The sequence below is a fragment of the Neoarius graeffei genome, chromosome 2 (assembly GCF_027579695.1).
Source record: "Neoarius graeffei isolate fNeoGra1 chromosome 2, fNeoGra1.pri, whole genome shotgun sequence".
NCBI classification, from domain to species: domain Eukaryota; kingdom Metazoa; phylum Chordata; class Actinopteri; order Siluriformes; family Ariidae; genus Neoarius; species Neoarius graeffei.
In genome coordinates, this window is record NC_083570.1 from 30,757,202 (window position 1) to 30,769,269 (window position 12,068).

Sequence of the window (12,068 nt, forward strand, 5' to 3'; positions counted from 1 at the left end):
TAAACCGTCCGTTTGTGGGTGATACACGCTGGTGCGGATCGGCTTAATCCCCAATAACCCATACACTTCGCGCAGTGTTCGTGACATAAACATAGTGCCTTGATCAGTCAGAATCTCTTTTGGGATTCCAACTCGGGAGATGACGCGGAAGAGTGCCTCTGCAATACTGCGTGCTGAGATATTGTGCAGAGGCACTGCTTCCGGGTATCACGTTGCATAGTCCACCAGAACTAATATAAAGCAGTACCCTCGTGTTGACCGATCTAATGGCCCGACGAGATCCATCCCAATTCTCTCAAACGGGGTCTCGATTAACGGTAGAGGGTGCAAAGGCGCTTTTGGAATGGCCGCTGGATTTACTAACTGGCATTCGCGGCATGCCGTACACCACCTACGGACATCGCCGCGAATCCCCGGCCAATAGAATCGGGCCATTATTCAGGCTAGTGTTTTATCCTGCCCCAAGTGTCCAGCCATGAGATTAAAGTGAGCCGCCTGGAATACCAATTCCCGGTGGCTCTTCGGAATCAAAAGCTGCGTGACTCGCTCTTTAGTTTGAGTGTCCTGCGTCACTCGGTATAATCTATCCTTCATAATCGCAAAGTAGGGGAAGGACGGGGTGGCGTTCGGCGGGAGCGTTCAACCATTGATTACTCTCACTTGGTCAAACGCATGCCGCAGAGTCTCATCTCACGACTGCTCTAATGGGAAATCCGTGAGGGATTCCCCAATAAAGAGAGGAGAAGCCGGAGGCTCCTCACTCTGATGCGGAGATGACGTAGATGGCTCTGTGACAGCTGCTCCCACCAAAGCAACACCGGGACCTCCCCCTGTCAAATGGCAGGACCCACTCTCTACTAGGCGTGTCATTAAACCCCGAAATCGCGGCCAATCAGTCCCCAAAATTAAAGAGTGGGTAAAGCGAGGATTAACTGCCGCCTTCACTATAAATTTTTCCCCTCTGAAAATAATGTGGACCGACACCAAAGGGTAGCGGTGAACATCCCCGTGCACACACAACACCTTCACCCCTTGTGCTCCCCCCAATGCCTCGTTTTGAACCAGGCTTTGGCGAATTGAGGTCTGATTACAACCAGAATCCACCAACGCCTGATATGTAGCTCCTTGGATACTCACCGGTATGTGATACGCTCCAGCCCGATCGAGGGCGGCCTCTGGCGCATCGGGGATCCGAACCACCCCGCCCACTTCCATTGCTGTGCACTGTTGTTGAAGGTGGCCCGGTTCCCCGCAGCGCCAGCAAACCGGCCCGGGCTTTCCCTCTGCACCGGTGATCTGGGGCTCACTCACCTGAGGTGGGGGAGAGACAGACACAGAAGGGAGAAACGGGAGGGCACTGCGGGTGCGGCGGGCCGGCTGGGGTGGCGCCGGCCCCCGCCTCCGCAGTGGGGGAATGGGGCGAGGACGGGACACAGGAGGAGGGGGAGAGAGAGAGAGAAGAGGAGAGAAGAGAAGATGCCATCTGCTGTCCTGCCGCCGGGACAGCCGCCAGATGATCCTCCGCCAGCTCGACTGCCTGATCCAGCGACGCCGGGCGGTGGCACTGGACCCACTCCGCGGTTCCTGCTGGTAAGCGGGCGATGAACTGTTCCAGTACCACCTGGTCGACGATTCCCTCGGCGTCGCGATCGTCAGCCCTCAACCACCGCCAGCAGGCGTCCCGGAGCTGCTTGCCGAACGCGAATGGCCGGCCGACTTCCTCCAATCGCAGCGCGTGGAAGCGCTGGCGCTGTTGTTCCGGTGTGCGCCCCACGTGCTGGAGGATGGCCCGGCGGAGGTCCGCGTAGGCCAGCCAGCGGTCGGCGGGGAGCTGTAGCGCAGCCAGCTGCGCCTCTCCCGTTAGCAGGGGGAGGAGGCGCGCCGCACGCTGCTCCATCGGCCACCCCGAGGTTTCGGCGACCTGTTCAAACAACGTGAGGAACGCCTCGGGGTCATCCTGCGGGCCCATCTTGGTGACAGCGAGGGGAGACGGGCCCGCGGCCAGAGCGCTGGTGGACTCCGCCGATGCAAGGAGATGCCGGAACGCTTCGCGATCTTCCTGCTGGGCCAGCACCAGGGCTTCGAAGTGCCTCTCTTGTTCCTTTCGGAGTGTGACGAGCACCTGGTGCTGGCTTTGCTGGGCCGTGGCGAGGGCGTGGACCAGGTCGGCGAACGGGGAGGATTCCATGGGGCTGCTGGGTTGGTGCTCCACTTCCTGGGTTTCGGCACCACTGTAGGACGTTCCCCATGTGTGGGTGGAGCACAGAGGACGGCAGGACAGAGATCAGGTTTATAACTCGGCTTTATTGCCACACTTTTCAGTCTAACAATATCCAGTCTAGCACAGACACACACACAACCGGCATCTGGTTCAGGGATGAACTCCTTCCGCTCTCGCTCTTCCTCCTGATATAGGGCGCGGTCACTGGGAAGACACACAAACACAGGTTAATTGCTCTCAGGTGTAGTGATTCTGCCACTTCCCTTCCCTGACTCCACCCTCCTGTCACAGACCGGCGCTTGACCACGCCCCCGCTGCCACAGGGCTATGACTGAGAAATTCAAAGAGTACCCATGGGGGATGGAGGTGGAGGTCTTTACAGACAACAGCCCCTTAGTACACCTGCAGACAGCTAAGCTTGGAGCTGTTGAGCAACAGTGGGCCGCTCAACTGGCCAACTTGAGATATACCATCCAGTACCGACTAGGAGCTGCCAACCGTAATGCTGATGTCTTGTCCCGAATTCCAGGAGAGCAAGCCGACGCGGTCACCCGAGTGATGGATGCAGGACCGGGGAAGATTGAGGTTGCCAGTGAGCCCCAGCATTGGCACTCTAGACAAAAGGAAGATCCTGACCTGGCCCAGCTGATGTCGTGGAAACAATGGGGATGCGCCCCTCCCCCTGCAGAGGTCGCCCATGCTAGCCCAGATCTCCAGCAGCTCTTGCAGGACTGGGACAAGACTTCCCTGGTACAGCAGATCCTATGGAGAGAAGCCCGGACTGTAGGAGACATCGAGTCCTGTAGTCAAATCTTGATTCCGAAGACGTCTGCTGAAACCTTGTGGCGAGAGTACCACGAGAAAGGAGGGCACTCAAGTGCCGAAAGGACCCTCGCTATTCTTCAGAGACGCTACTTCTGGCCTGGAATGAGACGCAATTCAGCTGTTTGGGCCGGTGACTGCCCTCGGTGTGTGCTGTACAAAGCGGGACCTGAAGTAAGGGCACCTTTGGTGCCGATTGAGACCTCCTACCCTTTCCATATGGTTGGCATTGACTCCCGGACGGCCTAGTGACAGGAAGACACTTACCCTTATGTCTTAGTAATGACAGACCTGTTCTCCAAGTTTGCCATCGCAGTCCCCACCAAGGACCAGACAGCCGCGACAACCGCAAAAGCAGTGTGGGAGAATCTGTTTCAGGTGTATGGGAGCCCAGAATGCATCCTGTCTGACCATGGTGGCGCCTTTGAGTCAGAACTCTTCCAGCAGCTCTGCTTGCTCTATGGCTGCTGGAAGAAAAGAACCCGCATACCACCTGCAAGGTAACGGTGCCTGTGAACGCTTTAATTAAACCCTTCTAAAACTCTTGGGAACTTTGGCCGAAGAGACCCAGATGTATTAGCCTAGCAGGCTGCCGACTTTAATACAAGCTTATAATAATACGCCACACAGTACCACTGGTCTAACGCCTTACTATATAGTATTCGGCAGACATGCTCGGCTTCCTGTCAACTGGATACACGAGGCTGGGCCTTTCACTGACCAACACACCCTCAACAGCTGGGCCCGTTCCCACCATCAAGTGTTAAGTCAGACTTGGCAAGCTGTTCAGCAGCACACAAGACGGAAGCAACAGGAAGACAAAAGCTGTCGGGATCGACGAGCTAATGCCATAGAACTGCAGGTGGAGGAGCGAATTCTTCTTCGCCACTTCCGCCGCCGGGCCTTTGGGAAGCTGGCCCCACGATGGCAACAGACCCCGTATGTGGTGGTTTCCCGCCTGCGCCCGGAGCAACCAGTTTACCTGATATGGCCAGAAGGTGAGGAAGGTCCTGTTCGTACTGCCCATAGGAATAATTTGCATGTATGTCCATTATCCTTCCCGCAGGATACCAGCAATGATCAGGGGCCTGTTGCAACAGAACCGAGTCAGCCCCAGACAGGCAGGCAGTGGGACACCACCAGGTACCGACCCTTGGTGTTCTGGAGGAGCCCCCTCACCTCTGTGTCTGAAGGGGCAGGCCCAAACACTCAAGTTCCGGCAGCCCGTGCCCAACCCAGTAACTTGCCACCGCCAGCCCCACAGGCCAGCAGCTCTACCCATGATGCAGAGACAAGCCAATCAGCACCTGATGGACCTCATGAAGCCACTGATGTGACGGAGGAACCGGCTGACAGCTCCAGGACTCCATTGCTCCCAGCGCAGCACACAGGGCCTACGGCTGCTGAGGTACCGGGCAGGGACATAGTCGGGACGACTATAGTTAAAGTGGGGGGGTAAATGTCAGATGGGGCAACTCAGCTACAATTAATGTCACCATAGTAGGTGTTTGTTTTTGTTTGGGTACCTTGAAGTACAGTGTGAAGTTGTTATAGAGTATTGCTGTGACATATTGCACATGTGTTTTTGTTTTGCTAACGTGATTTGCTGTGCTGTTATTCCACACATGTGTTTGTTTACATTGGTGGGGAAGTGACTAAGAACTGCGGCAGGTGATTCCCGTGAATTGAATAATGACTACACCTCCTAATCATCCAATCCGCGAGATTACTGACTGATTTAAAAAGGCACAGAGACTTACTTCAGGGCGGTCCCCGGGGAATCGATTCGCTGGCTTTCTCACTCCAGCTGTGGATTTCGTCATCCTCCCGTCGTGGACGACTGAAGGCTCCGTTGTTCCTTGGCTGCCCTGATTTATATACAATGCACGTAATTGGACCGGAACGCGACGCCGAGGGGTAGCCAGAGGAAGACTTGTCCAAGTCGGGAGTGCTTCTGTGTCCATGCGGCGGGGTTTCCTTATATGGCAATCCACAACTCTTGTGAAGGAAAGTACCCGTTTCATTGAGTGTTTGTGTATAGCATTGTTTCCTGTAAGTTCCTGGCCTGTTGTTAATTCCTGGTCTGTCATCTGCCCGAGGTCCAGCGATTGGAGCGGTTTCCGGGAGCCCTCGTGTCGTCACTCTTACCTCAGCTGCAACGTCCACCCCCGGAGGGGAATCCCTGTGTTGACCACGCCCCCTTTTGGTTTCCGGGAGCCCTTGTGTCGTCACTCTCACCTCAGTTGCAATGCCCGCCTCCGGAGGGGAATCCCTGCATTGACCCTTTGGACTACCGGGAAAAGATGCATTAATTGTGGCCGTGCGCGGTGACCGAGACTGGTTATATCATGGAGATTTTTACTATTATCCTTTTGTTTTGAGTTGTCTTTATTGTCCAGATTGTGTGGTGAACAGTGCTATTTTCGACTAACCTATTGTGTGACCGTAGTATGTAGTATTGTGTGCCTTTTACTATTTATACTAGTGGTATAAGGAAAGTAGTCTGTAGTATTTTGGTTTTGCTATTTATACTATTTGGCTGGTATACTAATTCTGCATGGGTTGTAGTGTGTGGAGAATGGTTATTTATTTTTAGCTATTATGTAAACATTCAAGGTGCCCAATTTCTCTGTCTGATTTTTATTCTTGTGAATTTAATAAACTGTTCATATTCTTCTTTTAAAACTCTGTTTGACTTGTGCTCCTGGGATTACAAACATGGATGGCTCCTGTTCTGACACATACATTACTCCACAGAATGGAGGTGGACTGCAAAGTAGAAAATACACAGTTTGGTTGACAAAACCTTGCTGCAGTGTGCTACAAAGGAAGTAGGTTACTCTAAGGGGCAACTTCAAATGTAATCTAAAACATGATTGTTTGAAATTAATTTATGGGAATACAAGCTGTCCCAAGTCTCCCCACTGTCCCCTACATTACAGAAATGTTAAATGTTAGTTTTCTTGAATATTCTGTATCTGTTTGCTTGTTCGTAAGGGGGCATGAGAGGCAGCTGGGGTCACTGCTGAGATATAAACATGCAAAAAGAATGTTACCCTCTGACATTCTTGTAATAGGTTTTCGAGGTGTTTTGGACTAGTGTCTGTGTGTTTCAGTGTAAACTCTGCTTTACTAAGCAGAAATGGGTGGGCTATAAGTCAAGGGGAATTCCAGTGGTCCAAATAACAATTTCCAAGTATATAAGTGTGTGTGTGTGTGTGTGTGTGTGTGTGTGTGTGTGTGTGTGTGTGTGAAACTGTGCACTTCTCTGCTTGGCTATAGGTAAAGCTGTAGCATGTGAAACACTTCTGTGGTCCATACCATGGCCTCTCCACTGGATTAATCTCTATGGTGAGAGTTGTTTGTTGTGGGTGGGAAGCAATGACATGAGAACAGTTAGCATCTGGTTGGCTGACCCTACTAGTCTGCATGGACCTGTAAACTTGGCTACACACTAGGACAATATAGACTTATGTGAATAACAATTCTAGCACCCTTTTTTCCCCTAAGCATGCATTTACTGTGTTAATACTTTCCTGAGTCAGATCTCAAACACCAGCTGTGAGTCAGTTATAGATCACAGTAATGTCAATCATCATGAAGTGACCTTTGTGCTAAAATGGACTAGCTTGAATAATCATAGCCTAGCATCCCTGTGCAGCTAACTCTATCCTCACTTCCAGGTCAATTCCTTTCTTTTCACACAACATAAACCCTTCAGAGATGAGCATGATGGTGAAAATGAGACTCACTGGCTATGTGGCTGTGATGTTTGCATGTTGGACAATGTCCTGTCTCAGCCCTAGCTCTGTATCTCTTGGACAGCACCATTTGCAGCTGTCTTGTTTGGCTGTGTGTAATCCCACACAGGGCTGAGTCTAGCCAATTGGCCCGATTTCTGATTTCAATTTCTCATTAAGGTGTCTTAGCAAGAGGAAAGCTGACCTTTAAATCGACTTTGTTCATGAAGTTAGTGGAAAAGCACCATGGGAAAACAAAATGCTCGTGTCATTTTGTTTCATGTCTCACTGGGATGTGGAAAACTTCAAAGCAGTCAAGAAACTAATGTGGCACATAAGGTTAGGAAATTTATCAAGTGAAATTTGCCTCACAAGACAATCCTAAAGTTTTAAATACCATTCACATCATTGACTATGACTGATTGGTCCTGAGTGCATATATACAGTTTGACCATAGATGGCAGTGTTGCACCTCAAAATTGAGTCAGTTTGCTGGTCCTAGTCTGTGTGTCCTGGGAGATTTACAGAATGATGTTATCATAATGACAAAACCAAGAACTTATATCCTACATTTTGATGCCTCGATTGAACTTGCATACAAAAACACAGACAGGCTTAATTCTCTTTAAAAAAAAAACTACCAACCCTTTTGGCAAGTTTCTTAAACTTCTGCCCCGTTGCCTGACTACAACGGGTTGGTACTTTTTATAAGATGTACTGTCCTGATCACATAAGGTATTGAGCTGTACATTCTCTAAAGCTAAGAAAAGCTATTTTAGATTGAATAGATCACAATGTAGACACATCTGTGGCGTGCATCTAATGAAAACAGCTAAACACAAGGATTTGGAGTCAAAAGTATGTGACCACCTGACCATCGTAATTGTGTGTACAATGTTGAACGTCTCATTCACATTCCCGATTTATCCCCCTTTGCTGTTATTATAACTTCTGCTCTTCTGGGAAGGCTTTTGACTAGATTTTTGAGTGTGGCTCTAGGGATTTGTGCTTATTCAGCCACAAGAGCATTAGTGAGATCAGGCACTGATGTCAGTTGAGAAGACCTGGGGTGCAGTCTGTAGGGTTGAAGTCAAGGCTCTGTGCAGGCCACTCAAGTTCTTCCACTCTAACCTTGACAAACCTTGTCTTCACAGAGGTCTCATTGTCATGCTGGAACAGGTTTGGGCCTCTTAGTTTCAGTGAAGGGAAATCTTCATGCAACATTCTATACAATTGTGTGCTTCTGAATTTGTGGCAACAGTTTAGAGAAGCCCACATATGGGTGTGATGGCCAGGTGTCCACATACTTTTGGCCATATACTGTAGTGTATTAGTCAGATAATTGAGCAGTAACATTCTCAGGCTGGTTAAAATGATAAGCATTGATTAAAACCAACCTAAATCTATAAAACTGTATAGAAATGTAAACAAAGTTGTTGTTGTTGTTGTTGTTGTTGTTCTTTTTCACCAGACATCCAGAACTATACCCCAGTCAGTTTCCTGTTGCCTGTTACTATTGCACAGAGTACAAGCAGGAAGATTTCTCTGGAGGTTGTGGAATCATGACAAGTGATGGGCATGAGTAGTTAAGTAACCAAGTACTTATTTTATGTGTTTAATCCTAATCAGTATTAAGCAGTGACTGGGAGTGGCCATTCTTAGTGATCTCCAAAACCAACTGTAACAGGGCAGGACTTTAATACATTTTATGGCTAGCTAGTTTGCGGTCTCAAGACCTCTAGGCTTGCTTCAGCATCCTCTACATTTTTAGCAATAAACATGGCCAACAATTTCCTGCTTTTACAGGAAGAGTTAATATGACTGACATGGCAGATGACTTTCCCCCACAGTATCTTGTGCAAACACAAAAGATTAACTTGTGTATTCACCTCTAATTGCTTCATACAAAACCCTTGACTCTTGACTTTCATTCCAGTGACTTTATCCTGCCCTGTAAAGCACTGTGTTGCTGTATTTAAGTTTGCTTTGCTGCTAGAAAATCACAACCTTCAATATTCTGAAGGATGTGGCTAGTAAAGTGTACAATAGTCATCTGAAACTCCTTGGCTCATGTGTGGTGTGTCTGAGGTTAATTTGTGGACGCACATCCTGAATCTCATGATTGCACTTTCAACACGGATCTAATGGCTACATGTAAATTGTCATTTTGTAAATTAACCCTTGTGAATCTGGATCTGGGACTTTGCCTGTTTTTTGTGTGCTTTTGATTTTTTATATAATGTATCTATATAAACACTGAAAAATGTTTATATTTAGAAAAGTATTATTTTTCTTTATTCAAAACAACAAACATGAGTAACAAAACCTTTTATGTATGCAAGTAAGATAATAAGGAGAAAAGACACATGAGGTAAAATAAAGACAAAATGAAACCATGTACGGTACAATTGCAAAATTTGAAATTTACTATATCTCTATTTCTACATGGTCTATCAACACCAGACAAAAATAATGCTGACTGAAGTTTCAAGCCAGCACTTGAAGATCAACAGCCATACTACTTAGAATTACATCTCCCCCCCCATGTCTTGGTTATGATCAGGGACTCCAAGGACAACCTTGTGTGCTTTTGCTTTCTACATGGAATTATGATGCTTTTCCCATGAAATGATCCCATTGTCTCATCTCATCTCATTATCTCTAGCCACTTTATCCTGTTCTACAGGGTCGCAGGCAAGCTGGAGCCTATCCCAGCTGACTACGGGCGAAAGGCAGGGTACACCCTGGACAAGTCGCCAGGTCATCACAGGGCTGGCACAGACACAGACAACCATTCACACTCACATTCACGGTCAATTTAGAGTCACCAGTTAACCTAACCTGAATGTCTTTGGACTGTGGGGGAAACCGGAGCACCTGGAGGAAACCCACGTGGACACGGGGAGAACATGCAAACTCCACACAGAAAGGCCCTCGCCGGTCACGGGGCTCGAACCCAGACCTTCTTGCTGTGAGGCGACAGCACTAACCACTACACCACCGTGCCACCTGATCCCATTGTCTGGATATCAAAACATAATTGCTGATCCTGCTCTCACTTCCCAATTACATAATTAATCAGATGAAGTCAAGTCAACACTGTGTGAGACTGTCAATTGGCTGTATCTACACAGACAACTCAAAACACAAATCCTATTGTAGCATAAGATATTAACCCATTTATTTTTTTCAGCAAAATGTAAAAATCATATGATATTTGATATGACAAAATACAGATTTTTTTAGATGTTTGGTTTTCCTCAAGGCATAAATGAATGAATGAATGAATGAATGAATGAATGAATGAATTCTGCCCCCTACTACCAACATCATCTTAATCTCTGGAAATCTTAACAGTTATTAAACAAGCCAGAGAGGTCTTGTTGCTCAGATTGCACAACCATGTTCTTCAGACAAAACACCCACTGACTTTACTGTGTGTTCTCTGTAAGAAAGAATCTCAGTTCACCATAACTGCATTCAGTGACTGCATCATTTCTAGTTCTGTGAGTGTATGAACCAGGAATATTGTAGTAAACTAAAATAAAAAGTAAACTAAATGAGCCAAAAAAAAGCAGACTACTTTCAGTATATTATTATTAAAGCCCATTATCTGACCTCACTACAAAGCATCAAGGTCAAAGCATAAGAAGTGATTGTGCGACAAGTGTGTTTGTTCCGATAGCTGCAGCAGCAACACAGTTTATAGCAAAAATCCACCTTTAACTAATATGATTTGCATATGAATTAATCTTATAATTAAGATTCAGATCTTCAGTGGCATCTAAGCAATGAAATCTTGATTTCTAAATGACCTCCACTGAGCCTTATTTATCTGCCTTTTAGTAAAGTCGTGTGTAAATGTTTGCATAAGTCAAACTGAATTAAAATTCCTGCCAGATTCCTTTATGTGAACAGTGAGGGCTGGCTCCTGTTTGAGAGCCGATTTGTCACACCAAGTTTTGTTCTGAGTGTGATTTATTTGGAATGGTTTGTGTTTTGGATAGTTTATTATGCACAAGGACCAAATACACAGTATTTAATGTTTGTAGCAAAATGCTGATTTACAATGTTTAATATAAATAGAATGTTCAATGGACAGTGGCATGGTGGTGTCGTGGTTAGCACTGTCGCCTCACAGCAAGAAGGTTCTGGGTTCGAGCCCAGTGGCCAACGGGAGCCTTTCTGTGTGGAGTTTTCATGTTCTCCCTGTGTCTGTGTGGGTTTCCTCTGGGTGTTCTGGTTTCCCCCAAAGACATGCACGTTAGGCTAATTGGTGGCTCTAAATTGCCCATAGGTGTGAATGGTTGTTTGTCTCTGTGTCAATCCTGTGATGATCTGGTGATTTGTCTAGGGCAGGGGTCTCAAACCCCCAGCCCGCGGGCCACTTCCGGCCCGGATCCGGCCCGTGACTTGATGTCAAAATTTAATGTGATTCGGCTCTTGAGGGTATTTTTATTATATTTTTTTTGTTTTACCACCACAAGGATAAAGATAAAATTTTTAGCTAATAAAAACATTTCATTTCAGATAATAAAAACTATTTAATTAAAAAAACCAGTTATTTTGAAGTGCACAAAATGTGTGCAGGTGTGGAACAACACAAAGTTCATGACACGAAGACAACGACGAGAAGGGATAATAAAAACTATTTAATTAAAAATGTCTCTTTCAAAACCTAAGAGAAAGGTTGATGGCGAGAATAGGCAGTTTCAAGACAAATGGACATCACAGTATTTTTTTGTTGAGTTTGGTGGAAATGCGATCTCATATGTAAATGCGATCTCATGCGACCTTATATGTAAAGAGAAACTCGCTGTTTTGAAAGAATACAATCTCAGGCGTCATTATTCAACTAAACACAGCGAGGATGGTGAGAAATACAAGGGAGATGATGACAGGAGACAACGAGCCGAGCAGCTACAGAAAGGACTACTATCCCAGCAAGAACTTTTCCACAATGCCCATAAGGATGCTGATGCTGCTGTGATCTGTGAATTGATCGCCAAAGCAGGAAAACCATTCACCGAGGGCAGTTTGTGAAGGACTGTATGTTGCGAGTTGCTGATATTCTCTGTCCCGAAAAGAGGAGCTTATTCAACAACATTTCTCTCTCAGCAAACACTGTGGCCGAGCAGATTAATGGACTGTCAGGTAACATTTATGAACAATTACAGGACAGAGCCCACAGTTTAATTGCATACTCTATTGCGCTTGATGAAAGCACTGACAAAACAGACACTGCTCAACTAGCAATTTTCATCAGGGGTGTTGATGACAAGTTT

General features: G+C 46.9%; 1 protein-coding gene across 2 annotated transcripts in view; it reads left to right on the forward strand.

Annotated features, from left to right (window-relative positions):
- Window positions 1-12,068, forward strand: part of sash1a (SAM and SH3 domain containing 1a) — a 266,052-nt gene that overhangs the window by 42,931 nt on the left and 211,053 nt on the right. Inside the window, exon 2 of one of the 2 annotated variants that reach the window (XM_060914077.1) lies at window positions 8,255-8,368. The exons of the other annotated variant lie outside the window; for it this stretch is intronic. The gene's annotated coding sequence lies outside the window, so the exon portion shown is untranslated. The remainder of the gene's footprint in view (window positions 1-8,254; window positions 8,369-12,068) is intronic. 2 annotated transcript variants of the gene reach the window in all.